Here is a 25212-nt window from a genome sequence, read left to right as displayed (position 1 = left end):
TTTTATTAGTACATGTTTAAAATAGGCATGACTGCACTTGCCATAGGGAGTCACTACACTGGAATAGTACATTTTGATTCTGTTCACTGCCCCTCCCCTCTACCATTTCCCTCTATTTTCTTTGCCTTAGCAAGAATTCCATTGCACTTATATAACTAGACTGCACCAAAAATCCTAAAAGCAGACTTCCAGCCAAATCTTGTGAGTAAATTTGATGAACCACAGGACTCCTATGGGATGTCTCACTTCCTATAGTCACTAATACTTTCACTGTGGGAAAAGACAGCACAGAATATTAATAAACCTATGTAATTTGTAATGAAAAATTTTAAATTTTATAAGTACATGTTTTAAATAGGTATGATTACACTTGCCATCTGGAGTTGGTACACTGGAATAATACATTTTAATTCTTTTCACTGCCACTCTCTCTCCTTACCTCTCCCTGTATTTTCTTTCCCTTATCAAGAATTCCATTGAACTTCTATAATTAGACTGCACCAAAAATCCTAAAAGCAGAATTCTGGTCAGAACTTGGGAGTAAATTCAATGAACAGCAGGACTCACATCTGACGCATGGACATTGGGTGATCAGTTCAGAATATTTCTTTATTGGAGACAATTTAGATATATTAAATAAGCCATTAACATCTCTAGAAATTCCTGAAACTCATATATTGATGTGAACATAGCTAACATGGAAGGAATCATACTGTGCTCACAAGAGAGCTGGAAACATGCTTGCATGATTAAGTATTTAAACTGTCAACTATAAAATGATTAGAATATTTTCCCCTAAGGTGTTGTGAAGTTCAAAATGACATTCTTATTGTTCAAGATTCTAGGGTCACAGACCATGTTCTCCCAGAACATAGGCGCCTTTATATCTTTTGTATATTGAGATCCCAAGTGATATTACAAGAGACTGTTTATTATAATATAGAAACCTACTTAAATATTTACTTTCTCAAATTGTAATATACAAGTTCTGGTCAAAATATACAGTGAATCTTTAATTGAAAAAAGTACAGTAAAAGTAATATTGCCTTTCATTCTCTCAAAACACTCCAAATGGCTTCCAACACACTCATCCCATCATAACTACCTCTTTCTGAAGCAGTTTCAGAAGTCTCTTTTCATGTGTGCCGTTAGTAGTAATGTTACACCTACCTGACTGATCAGGTGGATAAGAGTGCACCATCATATTTCTATGAGCCTGCCTTTCCATTGGATGATGTTCATCAGGAATTCACTGTGAATTTGATCACATCCAGAAAGATGCAAAAGAGGACTTGCAGATCTGATTCAGACAGTGCCAAGAATGTAGTGATTGTTTTTAAAGTGAGGGGTGTATTTTGTGTGGTTTAATCACTGTAAAAATTTTAAAAAATTTAAAATTAAGCATTTATCATATATTTAATCATTCATCAAAGTTTTTTTAGAAATCATGGGATTTTTAAGATGAGTTTAATGAGCACATAATTCAGAAAGGAAGACAGCAGAAATTGCACCAAAAAAACAACAAACAGTAATTGTTATGTATAGAAGCGATGTATAATTTCTTTACTATTCATATAAATAGTATCTAGGGCTAGTAGTTTAACTTAATGAGGGTCTCAAGATTTTCAAGATTTTTGTTTTTAAAACAAAGGCCCGCACATTGGTCTTGTGATATTTCTTCCAATGTATTTTCTCCTAAACCTGAAATGTTGAATCCAACAAATGCAAACTATTACAGGGGCCTGAAGTAACACTTGGTGATGGAGAATACCTAATCAACAGAAATACAGGGAGGAGAAATTGAAAAATTTCTTCAGACTATAGCTAGATATTTTTATTTTGGTGCTTTGTATTTCACTAAAAAAGAAAAAAAATAATATTATGTAATGAAGTGACTCATTAAACCATTGAGTAAATCAATCTATTTCAAATACTTTGGCTGGGGGAAAGTTAATTTTCATAGATCATACAGTAAAATAATTTCCATATGATATAAGATATTGCTAGCTCATTCACATTGTTAATTTATAGCAAATACTGTAGATCATGGCATCATGCAGAGCTTGCTGACAACTGTTCTTGTGCTGTGTGTAGTACAAATTTTTTGGCCATATTATTCCATGATGTCTTGATAGTTTTAGAGATAACTTCTTTTTGGCTGAACAAGCTAGAATAATAATTGTATAAGAAAATTTCAATTTTCATTCTGGCACTGAACTTCACTAAAAAAATTGTCTAGGAGACCCTTCATTTTTCTTAATCTATCTCAGTTATTTAAAATCAAATATAAGAATAATATGTCTTTCAAAATTTAAAAGCTCTTTTAAGAAATGTTTGCAAAATATTTAAAAAATTAATCCTGTAATGAATGAGCATTATTATTTATAAGATAGAGAGCAACAGTAGCATAGAAAAGTACTCCTGATTTTTCCCTATAACATACAAAGTTCAGCACTTCAGAAATCATTGCATGCATTTCACTGAATTCCTCCATTGAGTGCTAAACAGTTTCCTGATGTTTTGCTTAGGTAGATCTCCTTATTTTCCACAATCCACAGGGAGATAATTTGATACACAATATTTTTATTTATATAAACTTTGAGAACAGTTAAAAAAGAAATGTTTCATATAAATAAACATGTTAATCATTTTCTCTAATAATGGAGAGAAGAATAGGAAGTTAGTTTTCATTGAATAGAGGACATTCAGTTGAAATGAAAAAGTTTAGGAATGAAGAGAATGTAAGCATCTCTCTGATACAAATCCTAAAATATTCTAAAGTTAGTATTTTGATATAATTTCTCATAACTTGCAACAAGGTTCCTTAATGTAATGATGTGTTGTTATTTGGATTCTGTAAAATTTACTCTTTCATGAATAGAAATTGAAAAAGTAAAATATCACTTATAATGAGCTAGGCATTTTGAGTTTCATAGTTCCTTGGTCCTCTGCCACACCAGGTCATCTGTTCTCTTAGAGTTTCCTAGGAACAATGACACCACAGATTTCTGTATACTGTATTCATGTATAATAATTTTATTTCTAGTAGAAACCTAGTGAGAAGGGAGAACAATTTCTCAAGAGGTGGGATTGGTTAACTTTTACATTGCTGGAACAAAATACTCAACACCTACAACACAGAGGAGGAGAAATTTATTTTACCCTTTGATTTGAGAGGATTTGACTATGGTTTGCTGGCTCCAAGCAAAAATGGTAATGCAGAGGTGATCTCAGAGTAGAGTTGCTCATCCCATGACAGCAAGGAAACAGACAGAGGGAGGTGCTGGGTTTCTGCAGTGATCACCTCCAACCTAGCCCCAACTTCCAGTAGGAGTGTCAGCTACTAAACTCCCAGGGATGAACACACTGATGAGGACAGCACACATGATATATGGTGCCAAACATCACTTGCTTCTGCAAGGATAAATAAGTACAGAGAAGCAGGGAGCCTGATACACATGTTGTTCCAGTGCTGGACTTAGGCTAAATGGGCACCAGTGCCTCAATGCTGAGGTTTTCATAAACAGGCCTTCTAGATGAAAAAGGAGGAGAAGTGGGATTCAGTTCTGAAACGCAAAATTGCTAATATGCATTTTATTCACAAGAATGCATATTCAGATCTTGGGGGTGAGAAAAATAAGTTTCCATTTTGAACGAATCCATTTGATGGCAAAATGATTCACACAGTGCAAGCATCACCTGCTACTCTCCAGGCAAATCCCAATTGCAGTTGTAGTTTCATCCCTCTAAGTGCTATAATTTGATTCATTTTCTTTTCATCCAGAGAACAGGGAGAAACCAAAATTTCCACAGTATAGTTTTTTGAATGTCAGTTGTTTTGTTTCTTGATTTTCATGGAATTAAAAAGGGGGTTAGCAGATACAACAGAAGGGTCTGGAGAGGATCTCAGTGTCCTCAGGCCTGAGTTGTCACCCCATCTAATCTCCTTGTTACTGATCCCAGATTGAGTTGAAAACAGAGTGCAGAGCGCACAGTGTAGACAACAGGGTCTTCTCACAGGACCACTCTTTATACTTCTTCAGTTTTGTCAGATTCAGCACCTGAGGTTCTCTCAACAGCACAAGTGTCTATTAAGGTGGAACACAAAATGCATGAGCTGCTCCTTGTGATTACTGTCTTGTTTCTAGCTCAGTATACTTCCATATATTTTCAAAACATTTTGTTAATGGAGATCATATGTCTAGTGTTTTTGAAAACATGCAACAAATACAAAAGGAAATATTTTGAAGTGAAAATTTATACTTCACCATACTAAGGGCAGACAACAAAACATAGAGAACTAAACAGAGATGATTAATATGTAAGTTACTAATTTAAAACCTGACTCAGTATGAATTAAGCTACTTTCAAAAGGTAGTTCACATTTTTGTTTTAGTCAGGAAAACCCTTGAGTGGAAACTGAAATTATCTACTTAACATTCTTCACAGAGCAGCATTGATTTCTATATTATGTAGACAGTAGATGATGGAGTTCACAAATGGGGGCACCATGGTGTAGAACATGGAAGTTAGAAGATTCTTAAGGAATGGTTTCTTTGCAGTAAGACCTAAGAAAGCCACTGACCCAGCAATGAAAAATAAAAGGAGAATGGAAAGCTGTGTGGTACAGGTGGATATGGCTTTGTTACAGGCTTCCACTGAACAGATCTTATGTACAGTTGAAAATATATTAACATGAAATAAATATGAAGGCATTACATGATAAGACAAGGCAAACACATACAACATGGATTACAAATTCAGAATACTGGACATCTGATTATGATATCTTGAGGATTTGAGGCACATCACAGAAATATTGCTGGATCACATTGGTCTTGGCGAAGGAAAGTCTGAACAGAGCACTGTGTGGATAGCAGAGAAGGCCAGATCAGAGGCCCAGGAGCCAGATGTGGCCTGGGAGCACAGACTTGGGGTGATGATGAGACCATAGTGCAGTACATGACAAATGGCCATGGAGCACTCATAGGACAGTACTACCAGGAAGGAAAATTCCTCAGCTGTGAAAAGGATGTAGAGGAAAATCTGTGCAGCACACTCTGCCAGATATGTGGTCTTATAGCCTGTCATAGCTTCACTATGACCTTGGGAAGAATAACTGAGATGCTGTTTTGGTCTAGAAGGGCCACATTGCTCATAAAAATACATATGAGAGGGCACACATGTGTCTGTCACAATGACAGTGACAGTCACAAGATTCCCTGTCAGTGCTCCCAGATAAATCACTAAGAACAGCACACCTTGCAGGACCTAGAGCACCAGGGAGCCTGTGACATCCATGAAGAGGAATTCTGTGAAGATGGTGAGGTTGTCCATGTCTGTCCTCCTGTCATGGTCTCTACAGAGGCAGAGGTTATAGTGAGAAGGTGATGTTAGAAGAAGAATGTAGAGCACTCATTAGAACTACAGCATGACTTCTAATCAGGAACTCTGGATAGAAAAAATGGATATAATTATTTTTACATGCAATGAATGCACATTTTTCCATTTTAATTTCCTTCCCAAATTGGTGATGTGTATTCTATTAGCTTCTACAATCATAAAATGAGAGAGTTAAACAATATTATATTTAAAGTGCAGTCAATTCTCAGCAATCTTTTACTTTTTCAGTATATTTCATTGTGTTATACTCCTAATCCACACCTCAAGTTTTTTCCCCATTTGCTTCAGTATTGGGTGGCTTTCCCTGACCTACTCTACTTGAGTTTCTGTAACATACTCAGGTGCTTGAAATCCCACATCTCCTCATTCTCTAGGTCCTGGGGTGGAGAATGACTGTGATGTGGCCCTTCTGTGGCTGATACTCTCATCAGTTTTCCCTAACAAATCTAATATGTGAACCTGAGCTTCCTTTGACAATAACATTGTCCTAAAGGACACCAGGGTGGTCCCACCACCTCAGTCTCTCACTTCAGATGCTCTTTCAGGACTGTGTGTGAGCCTTTTCCTTCTCCCTTTGCAGCATCATTTATGCAAGACATTATTTCATATAGGAAGTGAAAATTCAGCTTTTCTATTGGCAGTGTATAAGATGTTCCCATGTTGTTTTACATTGTCTATTTTATAAAAATAAGAGAAAAAAGAATAAAGAAAGGAAAAATAAAGTAAGAAAAAACGTATTGAACTAGTCTTCCTAGATGCAACCTTCAGGGCTGGGGATTTAGCTCAGTGGTTCCATCACCTGCCTCACAAGGACAAAGTCATGAGTTCAATCACCAGTACCAAAAGAAAAAAATGATCACCCTAGATGCAACCTTATCCTGGGAATACATTCTAATATTTAATTAGTTGCCAACATTCTACTCAGTCTTCCCTTCTGCTTACTTTCATAACTTTAGCTAAAATGTCATTATTTTTGAATCATAATTTTAAATTTAATTTATTTACCTGTGCTTGTTTTGAAGCATTCAAATCATAAATGACCTGTTTACAAATTGTCTTTTCAGTATTAAAATTATTATAGTGAATGTATTATCTTAGTATTATTTTATTTTCATTGGTAAAAAATAGAACTGAGGGATTATAATATTGAAAATATTATCATGTGCAATTTGTTTCTTTATAGGTAATTATTTTGACTTTACAACATCATGCACAATTCTCTTTTTTAAATAAATAAAATAATGTTTTACTTACAGTGGTACATTCATATGGCTTTTCTATATTTTAGAAATATATTTATAGGAATTTTTTGCCTGGTAATTCTTTGAATTAAATGTATTTACTTCTCTTAGGCTCATTTCTCTCCTGAAGGGAAAATCCTTTGAGCACAGAATGTCAGTCTTAAAACTAATGTTAACACATTGGGCTAACATGGTGTAGATCACTGCTGCAAAACACACTATGGTGATTTTTAATTTCCATTGCCAAAATAATGATGGGTTGATTCACTTTCTCCATCTCTTCTTAGTCCATGTCCTTCCTTCCCAGTGCAAACTAATTCTCAAGTTTCCCTGAGCTGAATTCACCTTACATTTCCATTCTTCACAGTTTGTCCCAATCCTGTACAAAAGAGGAAATCCAAGCATTATTCCTTCTTCATGTTCTCAGTGATATGGTGGAATTATTTGACCCATGCTTTTAAAATGTTAACAGCAAAATTAGTATGATTGCTAATTCCACATAAATTGTGAAATATGTGAAATATAATAACATATTTAAAAATCAGCATTATGATTTTTATTCAATATGAAATCCAGTTATTAATAAAAATTGACCATAATAATGGTTAGGCTAACATCTAAACATTTTTTTAATTTAAAGACTATATTTGCTTAATTGGTTTTATTTCCATGCAAAACCTCAGCAATTTCATTAGCTTATAGATTTCTCAATTATACTTTTAAATCCAGCTCAAAGAAATACTAATACTGCATGTGCTGATCCTCTATTCCAGGGTTGTTTTCCCACACTACAATTTCAGCTTTTGGACCTGGGCCACATATGAAATACAGTGCCTAAGAAAACATTGGAAGAAATAGTTACATAAAATAAATACCATAATATGATACAGTCTTTATATTCTATAAGTACACACACATTGCATGGAGCTGTAATAACTACCTTAGCTTAAGATTTTGAAGTCTGTCTTTCACCAGTACTAGTATGTGATTCATGCATTACTAATATTAATGGCGATGCAGTAATTCACATGTACAAAGTTACCTGAGCAGAGAAGCACTGAGTCTAACCTCTCTAATGTGAATGTTGCTTTTGCTCAGTGTTGAGAATCTTGATGAGATCCTTGCTCCTGCTTCTTCCTTCAATGAGTAAATCACTTCTCAGTGAGTCTCCAGTGTGGCCTGTGCATGCACCCCTATCACTGAAGTACCTGTGAGCCTGGTGAGTGTTCACCAATGACACATGGGATTCACACTTCTGAGGAGATCTGGAGACCTGGTGATCTCAATTTTCTTCCAGCCTCTAACTGGTGAGCATTCTTGTCCACATCATTGAGACTAATTAAATTTTCAATATAGTTGGTCAAAAAGTAATTCATGTGTGTGACACTTAATAAAAAGGAAATAAATTTCATGCATCAATGCAGTTTCAATGAATTTTAAATTCAAAACTGATTGTAAAATTAATTTACTTTCATTATAGTAATTCCCTGAAATGCTGACACTGCACAGTGTGCTGTTATTGGAAGAGGGGTGTTATCCCCTGTGTCCATATTTTCCAGAGATACAATAAAAGATGTTACAAAAACATGCAACCCATACTGATCACAAGATCATGAGAAATTATTAAAATAAGATCATGAGAAATTCATTCAAAGGGCTTCAGTCCCTGACCTTCAACTATTCTTTAGAAATCAAACATAGTTTTGTGTCACTATGCAATAAATGAAGAATGCCAGAATGTACAAAACCATGATTACTGTTGTCCTGTCCCTTTCTGGTCCTATATTGATGCAAGGTAGTTTCTTTCTTGCTCAACCAAAACAATGAGCTTCTCTGGGCCAGAGATTTCTCTGGGAAAGCAAATGACTCCTGCACAGCATTCCCAGGTTCACTGAAAAAAGCTCCTCTCCTCTGTTGCCACAAAGCTTCCTTGTCCTCAGAGTACCTTTCATGAAGGTACATGCAAAGATATTCTATCAAGTTGGAACTTGTAATCCTTCAGGAAACCTGCATCAACACTGTGTGTGTCCTGTGTCTTGGTATGTTTGTCCTCAACATAAAAGGCCTGTGGTGATGAATTTACTTTTTCAGTGTATTTTGTTATCAAACAGTTCTGGAATTCCAAGAGCATGACATGGGCACTGGTGCTGGTGAGCAGCTGATGGCAGCTTGTTCTAATGAAGCAAACTTTTGGTAAACAGATCACTCCTGCAGGCACTCTATGAAACTCTTCTGAGGATGCTAACCCCAAATTTATTTGCATCTCAGAAGGCCCATCTCTTTAAGCTTCCATCATCTCTAGTTTCATTCACATTGGGGAACCTGTGTTAGGGGACAGACCATAGAGAACCCACAGCATGATATTAAAGAGGAGTGTTTTCACACTCTTTAAGATTCTCTGTGTATCTTCTAATGAAATTTAATTGATATATCAAATGTACCACTTGACTCTTTCAGGTTAGATTTTATTTTCATGCATTCAGATTGGCAGCTTTAATGTAGTGCTACACAAAATGTACAGTGAGGGTTTTAAAGTTAAATTATGCCAGAGATTGAAAAAGAAAACCAAACAGAGATAACACAACAGTTTAGAGACAAATTTATAACCCTGATTTTGTAATTTTATTACTATTCAAACATATCTTAATCTTCAATAATGAAGTCTCATACATGCATATTAATAGTACTTCCCTAATGGTAGAAATGAAAACCCACAACATCCTACAGGGAGTTCTCTTCTGTGTGTCTCAGGAACATAATTTTATCTGTGAAGTATTTATTGAGCTAGAAGACATATGAGAAATTGATTGCTAATAAAAGTCAGTGCCTTGGACTCTCCGGTGCCTTTGTTGGTTACACTGGCATTGGTTGTCCTGGCACCCCACTTTCTCTCATAGTTCTGTTTCTTAGTGCACTTTTCCCAGGCCTGCATCATATACTGGGCAGGTGGGTACTGGAACCTGACTACAGGTGTCTCCTGCAGAAGCTCTCCAATTTTATATGCAGAACTTGATGGTGACTCTGGTTAGAGTTTAGAGGACCAGAATGCTGTTAGGAATGGGGTCAGTAAAGGCCAGGCTCAGGAGGTTTAATGGGGAAAGAGAATGTTTCAGGGAAGTAGACAAGGGGCATGAATGTTACACATTCTGGCAAAAATTCAGTCTGTATCCTGTGCAGAGACTTTCTAGGAGGCTGAGATTAAAGGCAGTGGGACTAGTTGTACTAGTGGAGGAAATTTCAAGGCATCCCAATGTTCCAGCTGTAGCCCAGGTAATGCTGGATGCTTTTAGCCTGATGGATAGTGAGAATCTAGGGCCAAAGGTAGGATAGAAAGTTTAATATCTTAAATTTTGTCCCAAATAAAAGCACGTGTAATATTGGCAACAAAGAAAGTTTGGTCGCTGTAGAGATTTTTGTCATTCTAAAGAAATAAAATAGTAGGAACAGGAAAAAGTAAAATCTATTTGCTTCATGTTAGACAATTCATAGTTTATTTGAGAACACTAACAGATACGTATCCAAAATCTATGAGTTAAGAACTTGGTATAAAGCAGTATATTGGAAAGTGTGCTCTTGGTTTCATCAAAATAGCAGTAATGGTTGGCAGATGGCCAGCAGGGGATCCCACATAGAGCACTAAGAACATTGGACCAGGTGAGATGTGGAGCTTCTGTGAGCTTGCATTGTCCAGCAGTAAACTGTAAAACTCGTGAGGGTGTCCATGTCTGCAGCCCAGTGCTATATGACCTGTATCCAATGGGCACAGTAATAAAACATTACCACTGATGAATAATAATAATTTGTTTTGAGACATTTTCTAATTGGCCTTTTGATTTCTTACTGGGTTCCATGGAATGCTGTGCATGTGGTATCTGAGAGTTTAAGTAGTAGACAAAGGATGGGAGTGTGTGTCAGTCACTTCTAACAATTTGCTTTGTAAGCATTACCTCTCAGGTCCAACTTGCCCTCCTTTGTGCTGATGTGTGAGTATAAAGGTGGATTCAGTTAACTTTTTTACCATATCACTTGAAATCTTGGGTAGCCTTGTTATTAATTGTTGCTAATGGGTCCATGCAAGAGACCTCTTTCTTGCTGCAGCAGTGACTAACTTAGGATGTCTTTGATAGTGGATACTCAGGGGGTTGTTTCAGGGACTCCATAAGGGGTTCCCCAGGTTGTCCCTTCATTATCAAGAGGGGACAATTTTCCTGCACCACCAAGATCACAGCCAAAGCCCTCCATGGAGGTCTTTGAGACTCAGCTTTAGGAAGACACTTTTCCCAAACCTGTTCTCCATATCTGCTAGTTATGCTCCATATAATAGTCTCCCGCTCTCTACACTAACATACACAAGAAAAAACACAATCATAGCCATACTTTGGTTCTGTGTTGCACTATTTTTTGAAGTAGAAAAATTCGGGAATTTATTCACCATACACAGCACTAATTACCCTGATTGAACACATGACTGTCAATTCCTTCGCTGGTGTCATGAGGGTGTAATTAGAAAATTATGATCATTTTAATGATCAACATTCCAGAATCACCGGTGATTAGTAAAAGCAAATATTTGCTGCAAATAGCATACTTGGCAATCATAGTGATGCTCATTCTCTGTGCTGGACAAATGGAGTGAGGCACTTTATATTTTCTTTTTCTTCTCTATTCTCCAGTTACAGCATATTTTTTGGTTTTAAAGAGTCTGTCCCACTTCCCTAGAGTCATTAATATTTTCATTGAGGGAAAATGTAGCACAGAACATTACTAAATCTATTTAATTTTTAACTTAAAATTTTATTAGTACATGTTTGCAGTAGGTATGATTGCACTTGCCATAGGGAGTTGCTACACTGGAATAATACATTTTAATTCCGTTTACTGTCCCTTCTCTTCCCTCTTATTTTCTTTTCCTTTGAAAGAATTCTATTGCACTACTATAACAAGACTGTACCAAAAATCCTAAAAGGAGACTTCCAGTCATATCTTGAGAGTAAATTCAATGAACAGCAGGACTTATAGTAGATGCATGGACATTGCTGGATTAATTCAGAATATTTCTTTATTAGAAACTATTTAGATTTATTAAATTAGCCATTTAACATCTCTAGAAATTCCTGAAACTCATACATTGAGGGGAACAGAGCTAACATGGAAGGAATGATACTATCCTCACAAGAGAGCTGGAAACAGTTACATGATGAAGTGTTTGAACTCTGTCAATCACAAAATGATTGGAATATTCATTTATAACCTGATCTGGAGTTGCCAATGACATTCTTTTTGTTCAGGATTATATGGTCACAAGACCATGTTCTCCCAGTATGCACCTTTATATCTTTTGTATATTGAGATCCCAAGTGATATTTTAAGAGACTGGTTGATTACAAAGTGTAGAAACCTAATTAAATATTTACTTTCTAAAATTATAATATACAAGTTCTGGTCAAAATATACAGTGAATCTTTAATTTAAAAAAATTACAATGAAAATCATATTGTCATTCGTTCTCCTCAAAACTTTCTAACTGGACTCCCATATGCTCATCCCGTCCTAGCTGCCTCTTTCAGAAGCAGTTTTGGCAGTCTCCTTTTGTGAGTGTCTTTAGTTATACTGTCACATGTAACTTGATGACTTGAATCTATTCAACATGGTTCCCTTTCATGGTCATTTTGATTTGGGCCAAAGCTAGAAGTCATACAGGACCAGTTGAGTGATCAGGTGGATGAGGATGCACCATCATATTTCTATCAGCCTGCCTTTACATTGGATGATATCCATCAGGAACATTCATTGTTTGATCACATTCATAGAGACACAAAAGTGGACTTGCAGATCTGCTTCAGAATGTGGCAAGAGCAAGGTGATTGTGTTCCAAATGAAGGGTGTATTTTGAGGGGATTAAGGCCAATGTGTCTTTCACTTTACAAATTTTTAAATTGTGTTCACCATATACTTTGATCGTTTCATGTTTTTAAAAAAATCATGGGATTTTTAGCATGATTTTAATGAATATGTTAATTGGGACAAAGGGCAATGGAGACTGCACTGAAAAAACAGCTGGTAACTTTTATGTATAGAAGTGATGTCTACTTTCTTTTACTCTTACTATTTTAAATAGTACCTAGGGCTCATAGTTTAACTTACTGAGGTTCTCAAGATTTTTCATCTAAAACAAAGGTTTGCATCTAGGTTGTGTAAAATTTCCTCCGATGTATTTTCTCTTAAACCTGAAATGCTGAATCAAACATATGTACACTATTACATGGGTCTGAAGCAACACTTGCTGATAGAGAATTGCTAATCAACAGAAATATGGGCAGGATAAATTGAAGGATTTCTTTAGAGTATAGCTAGATATTCTTCTTTTGGTGCTTTTTAGTTCACTGAATAAAAAATAATATTATATAATTAAAGAATTATTAAGCCATTGAGTGAATCAATTCACTCCAAAACTTTGGCTTTGGGAAAGTTATTTTTTGTAGACCATACAGTAAAAGAAATTCCCTATGATCCAAGTTATTGCTATCTCATGGACATGGTTAATTTGTAGCAAATACTGTAGATCATGGCATCATGCAGAGGTAGGTGACAACTGCTCTTGTGCTGTGTATAGTACAAATTCCTGGGCCATATTATTCCACAATGTCATGGTAGCTATACAGACAATTTCTTTTTGACCAAAGAAACTAGAATAAGAATTGTAAAAAAAATTTGAATTTTTCTGTTGGCACTGAACTTCACTAACAAAATTGCCTGGGAGACACTTAACTGTCCTTAATCTCAGTTTTTAAAATTTAAAGTAAGAATAATACATGTTTTTTCCAAATTTGAAAGATCCTTGAAGAAATGTTTATATAATGTGTTTAAAAATCAATCCTGTAATGAATGAGCATTACTATTTATAAGATAGCAACAGAAGCATAGAAAAGTACTCCTTATTTTACCTAAAACAAACAAATTTCAGGACTTCATAAACAATTGCATATATTTCACTGAATTTTTTTCTTTGAACACTAAACTACGTGCATATATTTTGCTTAGGTAGGTCTATTTATTGTCCACAATCCACAGGGAGATAATGTATAAACTATATTTTTATTTATATAAACCATCAGAACAGTTAATAATAAAAATATTTTATATGAATAAATTAATATGGTATAATTTTCTTTCTAATAAAGAAGAGGGGAATGGGAAAATAATTTTTACTGAATAGAGAATGTTCAGATGAGATGAGAAATTTTATGAAAGAAGGGAATGTTTGAATGTCTTGTGTAAATTCCAAAATTTTCTAAAGTGAGGATTTTAATATAATTTCTCATAACATAGAATAAGATTCCTTAATGTAATGATGTGGTACATCAGAGTTTCCATGATGTGCTGTTATTTGGATTCTGTAAAATTTACTTTTTCATGGGTAGGAATTGGAAAAATAAAATATCACTTAGAATGATCTATGCACTTTGAGTTTCATGGTTCCTAGGTCCTCTGCCTCACCAGGCCATCCACTCTCTTCCTATATGCCAGGACCAATCAGACCACAGTTTTCAGTATACAGTGTTCATGTGTAATAATTTTATTTCTAGTAGAAACCTAGTGAGAAGGGAGAACAAATTCTCCAGAGGTGGAAGTGGTGAACTTTCCTATTGCTGGAACAAAATACTCAACAAGAACAACATAGAGGAGGAGGACTTTATTTTACCCTTAGATTTGAGATGATTCAACCCATGCTTCTCTGGATCTAAGCAAAAATGGTAATTCAAAAGTGATCTCAGAGTAGAGGTGCTCACCCTGTGGCACCCAGGAAACAGAGACAGAGAGGAGGCTTTGAGAGAAGAGACTTTCTGCAGTGACCACCTCCAACCTGGCCTGACCTCCCAGCAGGACAGTCAGCTACTGAACTCCCCAGGATGAATGCACTGATGAAGACAGCAGGCATGATCCAGTCAAGATCCAAACATATGTGGCTCTAGATGGATAGTTTAGATATAAACAACAAGAGTTTTGCATGTGGTCATAAAACTGTGAGTAGCAGCCATGGGAAGTATGCCCAAAGTGGCATTTAATGCAGTGTGTGTGTGTGTTTGTTGTGTGTGTGTTTCTGTCACCAAAGGTCACACATGTGGATGTTGAGTATCACAGATATACTTACAGATTTCATTGTTTTATGTCAAACTTCACTTAGTACTTTTAAATCACTGAATCACACAAAGAGATTGAGAGTTCATTTAACTGCAGATTTATTGGAGAATGCTCTTTATTCTCTAGATCTAAAGAGGAAAAACTTTCATCCAACTCTTCAACAGGTCACTGGGTTCAGTTCTGGAAGGCAGCATCCAGGGAGGGAAGACAGCCCCTGTAGGTACAGGGTTTTATGTGAGTGAGAACATCAGCCCAGCAACATGAACCAACTCCCTCAAAGAAACCCATGTAACAGGCCTGGGTCCTTGCTGCAGAAGTCTTTGCTGCTGTCACTACTGAATACTGCACAACATGTCTCTGCATCTTGAGCTTCTCAGGCAGTCTGCGAATAGCCCCTCTTTCCACAACAAGCCCTTGTGAGCAGTTACTACCACTTCAATGGTGTAGAGTGAACCAGACACTGAAGTGTTTGTTCTGTGTCTTTTGATTCCCATGGGAACTCAATTTTTTCGAATGAACTTCTCAAAATCACTTCTCATCACACTACTTCTAAATATGGTGGCCTTGAAGTGGATTTCTTCTTCAAAGCTAGCCTGTCACACTGAGTCACTTTCAGAGTAAAATCTTCTATGCTTTGAAGCTTTCTATAAGCATTGTGTTTCCTGGCTCTGCTACAGTTCTATTTTTTATCACTGGGGCTGCAGGTTCTTGCTGAGCTCACATGGTGCTCACTGGGTCAGCTTCTGGAGGGAATTCTCTCAAATTGAAGTTATATATCTTGCACTATTCTTATACCAAAGTTGAAAAAGTACAGAACAAGAAAAGAAACTGCCAGCCAGTATTCCTCATGAATACACCTCAAATGTCCCCAACAAGATACTGACAAACCAAATGCAACAATAAATAAAGGAAAGTTCCAGCATAATCACGTGAGATTTACTCTCAGGAAGTACATCTGTTTGAATGCTTGCAAGTAAATATATGTGAAACAATTTATGGACAGGATGAAGGACAGATTTATAGATGATCTCATACATGCAGAAAATCATTTGACAAAATTCCACAAACTTTCATGACCAAAAACACCAAAAAGAGCAATCCAGTTGTCACACACCTATAATCCATATTCACTCACCCTAGTTCCAGGCACCTCCAAAAAACCCCAGCTATGAAGCATGAGGCTTGGTGGGGACATCTAGATACAAACCAAAGCACATATAATAAAGCAATCTCCTGCCTTATATGTATCTAAGACACTGAAATTAATCTACTGGAGAAACATCCTCATTTCTTATTCTCTGCAACTCTTTTGACATGGCCATCTAGGTGTCCCTCATCAGATAAGGGGAGAAAATTCAGCATATATATTAATGGTATGGAACTATACAGTCTTAAAATCAGGGAAGTCCTGGAGGAGGCTTCCGGGTAGGTGTGCCACAGCTCCCAGCCCTGAGGAGGCCTCTGTGTCGACATGCCACTGCTCCCAGCTGAGAGGAGACTTCCAGGTCAGTGTGCCACAGCTCCCAGCCAGGAGGAAGTTTCCCAGTAGGCATGCCACGGCTCCCAGCCTGGAGGAGGCTTCTGGGTAGGTGAGCCACAGTTCTGAGCACAGAGGAGGCCTACAGGTCAGTGTGCCATGTGTCCCAGCCCAGAGGAGATTTCCAGGTCAGCTTGCCACATCTCCTAGCCCAGACAAGACTTCCAGGTCAGTGTGCCACAGCTCCCAGCCAGAAGGAATCTTCTGCATAGGTATGCCATGGCTCTGAGCCTGGAGGAGACTTCTGGGTAGGTGTGCCATAGCTCCTAACATGGAGGAGGCTTCAGGGTAGGTGTGCCACAGCTTCTAGCACAGAAGAGGCCTCCAGAACAGAGTGCCATGGTTCCCAGTCCATGGGAGACTTCCAGCTCAGTGTAGCACAGTTCCCAGTCAGGAGCAGGCTTCCAGGTACCTGTACCATGGCTCCCAGCCTGGAAAAGGCTTCCCAGTAGGAGTGCCACAGCTCCCAGTACAGAGGAGGCCTCTGGGTCAGTGTGCCATGGCTCCCAGACCAGAGGAGGCTTCCAGGTCAGCGTGCCACAGCTCCCAGACAGAAGGAGGCTTCCAGGTATGTGTGCATTGGCTCTCATCCTGGAGAAGGCTTCCAGGTAGGCATGCCACAGCTCCCAGCACAGAGGAGGTTAGCTGCAAGAGTACCAGGAACACCCTCTCCACTTTGAAATGAGAAGACAGGTAAACAAACCTCAGAACCAGACTTCTAGAGCACCTAGAGCAACAAAAGGGAAACAAGATGGAAAACTCTGATACTCCGTCACATGGACTCCCTGAGCTACCAATGAAAGAGGATCTGGAAAAAAATGAAATAGAAATAATTTCTTGCATAACAGCATAGATTGTGCCCATAGAACAAGACATGATTAATAAATCTAGAGAGGATACAGATAAAAAGTTAGAACAGCTGAGGAACATGATGAAATGCCAACATAGGAAATTAATTGAATCCATAAAACAGATACAAACAGATTTCCAGGAGAATAAAAACTCTATTGAAAGTCTATGAAACAGAATGAGCCAATGTGAAGACAGAATTTCAGATATAGAAGTTAAGATTACAATTAGTGACCAGGACAAGAAAAAAATTCTTTAAAATTGTAAGGGACCACAAGAAATCAATCCAGCAGCTGATAGATGATGCAAATAAAAATAACATAAGACTGATTGGAGTCAATGAAGAAACAGGAGAGAGTGCAGATGACATAAAAAAGCTGTTCACAAAAGTGATGCAGAAAACTTCCCAAGCAGGGGAAAAGAATTTGACATTCACATAAGCGAGGCATATACGACTCCAACTAGCCTTGATTAAAAAAAATCTGCACACAGGCATATAATTATTAAGATTCCAGAAACACAACCAAAGAACAAAGTTCTACAGGTAGTCAGAGAAAAGAAACAAATCACATACAAAGGGAAGCCCATCAGAATCACAGCAGACATTTCAGTGGAAATCATAAAGGCAAGAAAAGCTTGGAGTGATGTGTTTCAAGCCCTAAAGGAAAACAACCTCCAACCCAGATTGATGTACCCTGCAAAACTATCTTTCAAATTTGATGGTGAAATAATACACTTTCATGACAAAGAGCCCCTTAGAAACTTCATGAATGCCAAACCATCACTCCAAAAAAGTTTAGACAAAATCCTTGGAAAAGGCAACAGGGATCACAATCCCAGGAAGCCCAGAAGAATGAATCCACCTGGCAAGACAAGAAATTAAAAGCAAAGGGGGAGGATCAAACAAAAAGAAAAAGTCATGACAATGATAACTCAATATGTATCAGTTATAACCATCAATGTTAGTGTTCTCAACTCACCAATCAAAAGAAATAGAATGCCAGAATGGGTCAAGAAGCAAAATCCAACAATATACTGCATGCAAGAAGCACATTTAATTCAAAAAGAAACTCATAGACCGAAAGTTAAAGGGTGGAAAACAATATCCCATGCAATGGGAACCTGAAAAAAAGCAGAAGTAGCTATTCTCTTTGCAGATCAAATGGATTTCAAACACACACTGATTAAGAGAGACAAAGAAGAACACTATATCCTTGTAAAGGGAAGAATCCAAGAGGAAGAGGTGACAGTCATAAATATCTATGCACCAAAAATGAGTGCACTGAACTATACAAAAAAAAATACTAATGGACATGAAAAAACATATAAGCACTAATAAAATAGTAGTGGGGGACCTCAATACCCCATTGTCACAAATAGATAGATCAACTAGACAAAAAACAAGCAAACGAAATACTAGAACTCAATCAAGATCTTGAACATATGAAATTAACAGATGTTTAAAGAGTGTTTCACCCCACCAAATCAGAATACACATTCTTTTCAGCTGCACATGGGTTGTTCTACAAAAGAGACCACATACTCACTGATAGAACAAATTTAGGTAAGTGCAAAGGGATTTGAAGTTATCCCTTCTATATTATCAGACCATAGTGTGATGAAACTGGAGATCAATAGCAAAAGAAACCGCAAAAACTTCATAAACACATGGAAATTGAACAACACCCTTCTGAATAACCAATAGGACACAGAGGAAATTAAAGAAGAAATCAGACAGTTTCTTCAAATGAATGACAATGACAACAGAACATAACAGAATCTATGGGATACAATGAAAGCAGATTATGAGGGAAATTTATAGCAGCGAATACACATATTGGGAAAACAGTGCAAGCCCAATTAAACAACCTGATGCTGAACCTCAAGCTTCTACAAAGAGAAGAGCTGGAAAAACCCAAAGAACATATAAGGGAGGAAATTATGAAGATCAGGGCAGAAATCAATGCAATGGAGATGAAGGAAACAATACAAAAAATCAATGAACTAAAGAGTTGGTTTTTCAAAAGAATAAACAAAATTGACAAACCCTTAGCCAACCTTATCAGAAAAAGGAAAGAAAAGGCCCAAATTGTGCAATTAGGAATGAAAAGGGTGAAATTGCAACAGACCTAACAGAAATCCAGAGGATCATCAATACCTACTTCCAGAAATTATATGCCAATAAGATGGAAAACACAGAAGAAATGGACAGATTCCTAGACACATATGAATTACCCAAGTTGAATGAAGAAGACCTAAAAATTCTAAACAACCCAGTGTCAATCAATGAAATTGAAAACATAATTAAAAACTGGCCAAGCAAGAAAAGCCTGGGTCCTGATGGCTTCACCAATGAATTCTACAAGACATTTAGACAGAAACTATTGCCACTACTGTTTAAACTCTTCAATGAAATTGAAAGGGAAGCAATACTCCCAAATTAATTCCTAGAAGGAAACATCACCTTGATCCCCAAAGCAAAGAAAGACCCAACCAAAAATGACAACTATAGGCCAATCTCACTAATGAACATCATGCAAAAAATCTTAATAAAATACTGGCAAATGGAATGTAGAAGATCATCAAGAAGAACATACAACTTGACCAAGTGGGATTCATCCCAGGGATACAGGAATGGTTCAACACATGAAAATCAATTAATGTAATACACTATATCAATAGAGTCAGGGACAAAAGTCATATGATCATCTCAATAGAAAAAGCATTTGACAAGTCCAACACCCATTTATGACAAAAATCCTACAAAGTACTGGAATAGATGGTCTCTACCTCAATCTGATAAATGCCATCTGTGAAAAACCAACAGCCAACATCATACGAAATGGTCAAAAACTGAAATCCTTCACACTAAAATCAGGAACAAGACAAGGAGGTCCACTATCACCAACCCTGTTCTATTTAGTTTTGGAAACATTAGCCACAACAATTAGAGAAGAGAAAGAAATAAAAGGAATAAAGATAGGAAATGAAGGAGTCAAATAATCATTATTTGCAGATGACATGGTACTCTGTATCAAAGATCCTAAGAATTCCACCAAAAGTCTTCTAGACTTAATAATGAAATTCAGTAAATTAGCTAGATACAAGGTCAATGCACAAAAACCAATAGCTTTCCATTACAAGAATAGCAGACTCACTGAGAGGGAAATAGGGAAAAAAATTCCTTTCACAATAGCATCCAAAAAACTGAAATACCTAGGAATCAACCTAACGAAAGAAATCAAAGACCTCTTCTCTGAAAACTATAGCACTTTGAAAAAAGAGATTGAAGGGAATATTAGAAAATGAAAAGACATACCTTGCTCCAGGGTAGGAAGGATCAACATATTGAAAATGGCCATACTTCAAACATTTCTATATAGATTCAATGCAATCTCAATTGAAATCCCAGCAGCATACTTCATGAACCTTGAGAAAATAATCCAAAAATTCATTTGGAACAGGAAGAGACCCAAAATAGCAAAAACAATTCTGGGTAGCAGAGACATGGCAGGAGGTATTACAACCCCTAATTTAAAGTATACTACAAAGCTACTATAATAAAAACAGCATGATACTGGCAAAGAAACAGATCTGAAGACCAGTGGAACAGATTAGAAGATGCAGAAAGAAGTCCAGACACACTTAGCCACCTCATCTTTGAAAAAGGAGCCAAACACACTCACTGGAGGAAAGATAGCCTCTTTAATAAGTGCTGCTGGAGAAGTTTGGTTTCAACTTGCCAAAGACTAAAACTAGACCTATATCTCTCACAATGCACTAAACTAAAATCAAAATGGATTAAAGATCTAAATATAAAAACAGAAATGCTGAACCAACTGGAACAGGTTAGGTAGAACTCTTGAAGACATTGGGGTAGAAAAAGACTTTATGAACAAACCCTCAGTTGCCTGTGAACTAGCACAAACAATCAGCAAGTGGGATCTCTTTTTACTAAAAAAGCTATGGCACAGCAAGTGAAACCACCAGCAGTGTGAAGAGACAACCCACAATGTGTGACAAAATTTTCACCAGTGGTCCCTCAGACAAAGGTCTACTATCTCAATCTAAAAAGAATATTAAAAAATCAGACCTCCCAAATTTAAAGACCAAATCCAAAAATAGGCATCTGAAATGAACAGACATTTCTCAGACAAAGAATTAGAAATGGCACATAAACACATTAAAAAACATTCAACATCACTTGTAATTCGAGAGATGCAAAAGAAAAGAACACTGATTCTGCCTCACTCCAGAAAGAATGGCTGCTATCATGAAATCAACCAATAACAAATGCTGGTAGGGCTGTGGGGAAAGAGGAACCATGCTCCACTGCTGGTGAGAGTGTAGACTGGTGCAACCACTGTGGAAATCAGCATGAAGATACCTCAAAGAACTAGGACTGGAAATCCCATTTGACCCAGCTATTCCCCTGCTAGGTATCTTCCCCAAAGAATTAAAAGTATCACATCACAGTGATATATGTGTACCCATGTTCATAGCAGCACAGTTTGTAATAGGTAAAACTTGGAAGCAGCCCAAATGCCCATCAATTGGAGACTGGATTAAGAAAGTAGTTTTTTTATAAAATGGAGTACTACTCAGCTATCAAAAATGAGAAATTTGAGACATTTATTGGTAAATGGATGCACATTGAGGTGATACTCTTAAGTGAAATAGAGGACACATGTGTAAATACTGAATAGATTCTCTAGTGTGAGAAACTGAAAGTGTAAATAAGGACTAAAAGTTATAATAGATGATGTGAAATAGGAAGAAAAGGGGCAGAGAACACGCCGAATCAGCCTGCTGCAGACAGGCAGGTCTGTGCACACCCTACCGAGGTCCTGAGACACACAGAACATGCTGAATAAGCCCCCTGCAGAAAGGCAAGTCTGTGCATGCCCTACTGAGGTCCTGAGCTGTGCAGAAGAAACCAAATCAACCCAGTGCAAACAGGAAGCCACCTGATGCCACACTACAAAGACGCAGAGGACACCAGACCACTAGACCAAGGTACTGAGTCCTGCTATTCCCAGCCCAGATGTAGGGGCTTCTGAGGCATCATGCCACTGCTCTTGGTCCAGGGAAGGGCCTTCCTGGTCACCATCCTTCCCGCTGCTCCCAGCCAAGAGGAAAGGGCTTTTGGGCCACCATCTGTCCCGCTGCTCCTGGCACAGAGGGAGGGGCTTCTGAGCCACCATCCCACTGCTACTTGTCCAGAGGAAGGGGTTTCCTGGCCACCATCCCTCTGGCTGCTCACAGCTCACAGGAAAGGGCTTTTGGGTCACCATCCCTACCACTGCTCCCGGCCCCTGTCCCACCTCACCCAGCTCAGAAGAGGTAATCCATGCAGGTGCTAACAGCCCCCCACCCCAGTCAAAATGAGAAAACACATGAATAAGTCTCAAAACCAGACTTCCATATCACCTGCAGCAACCCCAAAGAGAAATGAGATGGAACACTCTGATACTCAACCACCTGGACCCACTGAACTGGCAACAAAAGGGGATCTGGAAAAAATGAAATCAGAAATAATTTCTCAGATAACAAGAGAAATTGTGCCCCTAGTGCAAGACATGATTAATAAATCTAGAGAGGAGCTCAGGAACATGATGGAATTCCAACATAAGAAACAAGGGAAATCCATAAAACAGATGCAAATAGATTTGCAGGACATGAAAATCTCCATTGAAAGTCTACACAGCATAATGAGCCAACGTGAGGACAGAATTTCAGATATAGAAGATAAGATTGGAATTAGTGACCAGGAAAAGAAAAATTGCTTCAGAATTATAAGGGAACATGAGAAATCAATCCAGCAGCTGCTAGATGATGCAAAAAAGAATAACATAAGACTGATTGGGCTCAATGAAGAAACAGGAGAGAGTGGAGATGACATAAAAAAATCTCTTCACAGAAATGACGGCAGAAAACTTCCCAAGCAGGGGAAAAGAGCTTGACATACAGATAAGTGAGGCATATAGGACTCCAAAGAGCCTTGATCAAAAAACATCTACACATAGGCATAGAATTGTTAAGATTCCAGAAACACAACAGAACAAAGTTCTCAAGCAGTCAGAGAAAAGAAACAAATCACATGCCAAGGAAAGCCCATCAGAATCACAGCAGACTTCTCAACACAAACCATCAAGGCAACAAGAGCTTGGAGTGACATATTCCAAGCCCTAAAAGAAAACAGCCTCCAACCCAGATTGATGTACCTTTCAAAACTATCTTTCAAAATGGATGGAGAAATAAGATACTTTCATGATAAAGAGCGCCTTAGGAACTTCCTGAATACCAAAGCAGCACTCCAAAGAATTTTACACAATATCCTAGGAACAGACATTGAGGATCACAACCCCAGGAAGCAAAGCAGAATGAACCCATCTGGCATGACAAGAAATTAAATGGAAAAGGGGAGAACCCAACAAAAAGAAAAAGTCATCGTGATGACAAGTCAATATGTTTCAGTTATAACCATCAACGTTAACAGTCTCAATTCACCAATCAAAAGAAATAGACCGGCAGAATGGGTCAAGAAGCAAAATCCAACAATATGCTGCATACAAGAAACACACTTAATTCAAAAGGAAATTCATAGACTGAAATTTAAAGGGTGGAAAACAATACTGCATGTGACAGGAACCAAAAAAAAAGCAGGAGTAGCTATCCTCTTGGCAGATCAAGAAGATTTCAAACCAACACTAATTAAGAGAGATGTAGAAGGACACTACATCCTTGTAAAGGGAAGAATCCAAGAGGAAGAGATGACAATCATAAATATCTATGCACCAAACACTAGTGAACCCAACTATATAAAACAAATGCTAACAGACATGAAAAGTCATATATGCACTAATACAATTGTAGTGGGGGACCTCAACAACCCACTGTCACAAATAGATCAACTAGACAAAAAATAAGTTATGAAATATTAGAACTCAATCAAACTCTTGAACAAATGAACTTAACAGATGTTTACAGAGTCTTCCACCACACAAAATCAGAATACACATTCTTCTCAGCTGCACATGGGTCATTCTCAAAAATAGACCACATACTGACACACAGAACATGTTTAAGTAAGTGCAAAGGAATTGAAGTTTTCCCCTGTACATTATCAGACCATAGTGCGATGAAATTGGAGATCCATAGCAAAAGAAACTCAAAAAATTTCATAAACATGTGGAAAATGAACAATACACTTCTGAATAACCAATGAGTCACAGAGGAAATTAAAGAAGAAATCAGACAGTTTCTTCAATTAAATGACAATGGCAATACAACATATCGGAATCTATGGGACACAATGAAAGCAGTCTTATGAGGGAAATTCATAGCAGTGAACATTCATATTAGGAAAACAGAACGACCCCAATTAAACAACCTGATGCTGAACCTCAAGATTCTAGAAAAAGAAGAGCAGGACAAACCCAAACCTCATAGAAGGGAAGAAATTATAAAGATCAGAGGAGAAATCAATTCAATGGAGATTAAGAGAACAATACAAAAAGTCAATGAAGCCAAGAGTTGGTTCTTCAAAAGAATCAATAAAATTGATAAACCCTTAGCCAACCTTGTCAGAAAAAGGAAAGAAAAGGCCCAAATCTATGCAATTAGGAAGGAAAAGGCTGAAATTACAACAGACCCAGCAGAAGTCCAGAAGATCATCAATACCTACTTCCAGAACCTATATGCCAATAAGATGGACAACACAGAAGAAATGGACAGATTCCTAGATACATATGAATTACCAAAGTTGAACGAAGAAGACCTAAAAATTCTAAACAACCCAGTATCAACCAATGAAATTGAAAATATAATTAAAACCTTATCAACTAAGAAAAGCCTGGGCCCTGATGGCTTCACTGCTGAATTCTACAAGACACTTAGAGAGGAACTGCTGCCACTACTGTTTAAACTCTTCAATGAAATTGAAAGGGAAGCAATACTCACAAATTCATTCCTGGAAGCAAGCATCACCTTGATCCCCAAAGCAGAGAAAGACCCAACTGAAAAAGAGAACTATAGGTC

The sequence above is a fragment of the Heterocephalus glaber genome, unplaced genomic scaffold, assembly GCF_053883595.1.
Source record: "Heterocephalus glaber isolate CG9 unplaced genomic scaffold, H.glaber_assembly_v1.0 deba00001806, whole genome shotgun sequence".
In the NCBI taxonomy this organism is placed as follows: Eukaryota; Metazoa; Chordata; class Mammalia; order Rodentia; family Bathyergidae; genus Heterocephalus; species Heterocephalus glaber.
The sequence above is the reverse complement of the archived record's forward strand: the minus strand, read 5'-3'. Positions refer to the sequence as shown.